Source organism: Triticum dicoccoides, chromosome 3A (assembly GCF_002162155.2).
Source record: "Triticum dicoccoides isolate Atlit2015 ecotype Zavitan chromosome 3A, WEW_v2.0, whole genome shotgun sequence".
Taxonomy (NCBI): Eukaryota; Viridiplantae; Streptophyta; class Magnoliopsida; order Poales; family Poaceae; genus Triticum; species Triticum dicoccoides.
In genome coordinates, this window is record NC_041384.1 from 681843036 (window position 1) to 681844524 (window position 1489).

Consider the following 1489-nt stretch of genomic DNA (forward strand, 5'->3'; position numbering starts at 1 on the left):
TCATGTCCACGTCGGGGACGGCTTGTGAAAAGCTCAAATCCAGGATATCAGCCCCCTGGGAGGGAAAACGGAGTCGAGCTCCAGCGACAAGTTGTTTGTCTCCACGACCACGACCGAGGGATTGGCCTGTGTCACGTCCATGTCCTCAGCAGCGGTCAACAAGGCCGCATCTGCAGCTGCCTTCTCCGCCGCCTCATGCTCGCGCTGCCTCCGGTGGTGCTCCTTCCGGGCAAGGTTCTCTGCCTTGCATGGATCTGCCACCAAGCCAGGGAGCCTGACTGATTCCGCCGAGGCATCATCCGTGGCCATGGTGACAGACAGGATCGTTGCAATGACATCAGCGAAGGCGGACGAAATGGAGGAGGGAGGCAGGACGAGCTCATCCGATACTGGGTACTAGTCACTTTTCAGAGGAATTGTGATGGGTCCGGCTTGACAGAGCTTACGTGGCGGGCGGGCGGGCTCGGGCTCATCCGGGCGTCTCCATCTCCGCCCCAGATTTGGGCGGGGTATGAGGAGTGCCGGTGAGTCCGGGCGTTTGGGCCGAAAATTGTCGCCCGGTTGGGTGGTGTGTTCTTTTGTCACGGGATTGATCGGACAGCCCGCTTGGGTGTTTGGGGTGGGTATGGGGGGTCCAGCTATAGATGCCCTCTGATAGGATCCATCCAAACGCCCCACCCCTTCCTCTTCCATGGGAGATAAGAGCATCTCTAGCTGATCCCTTAAAGGCCCGACGAACTACGCTTTTCCGGCCGATTTACGGGAAAAATCCGGCCCGATCAGATAACGCAAAACGGCCCGGACCATAAAATTTTTACGGGAGGCCCGTAAACCGCCCGAGCATCCAGTATATAGGCCGGCACCCGGTCGATTTAGGGTATCCCTCCTCTTTCTCCCTTTTCCATCTCCGCCGCAAATCCTCCCCCTCCGACGAGAAATCGCCCCCCCCCTCTGACAGTGTTTTGCCGCGATTTGCTCGAGTGGATCTTTGCAACGATGGCGACGGCGGGTGCGGGGCGTGGCGGTGGCAGGGGTTTCGGCGACCGCATGGGCTTCGGGTGCCGCGGTGGAGGCGGCAGCGTTGTACCCTGCAAGCGCAGGAATGACAATGAGGCAGGCGGCTCCGGCCTCCGCCCTGTCGTGTCGGACAGGCGGAGGAAGGCGGCGCGCAAGCGCGGTGCCAAGTCCCGCAGCGACGACGCTCCGGCTTGGGCCAGCTTTCGTCGCCTCGATGGCATCTTCGATCCGGCGCTGGAGCGTCGTAGGGAGGTGGAGGTCGCGTGGTTCAACACGAAGGAGGCTACCGCAGACGGAGATGTAGATGCGGCCGCGCGTGTGCCGGCGCTCCTGGAGGAGTTCCAGGTGCACGCGACCATCTGCTCCATGCTAATCTACAACACTCTACACTGCAACGAGCCTCCACCCCATCACGATAGCAACATAGATCTTTAAGCTATGTGTTTTAAAATTTTAATTATGTTTAATTATG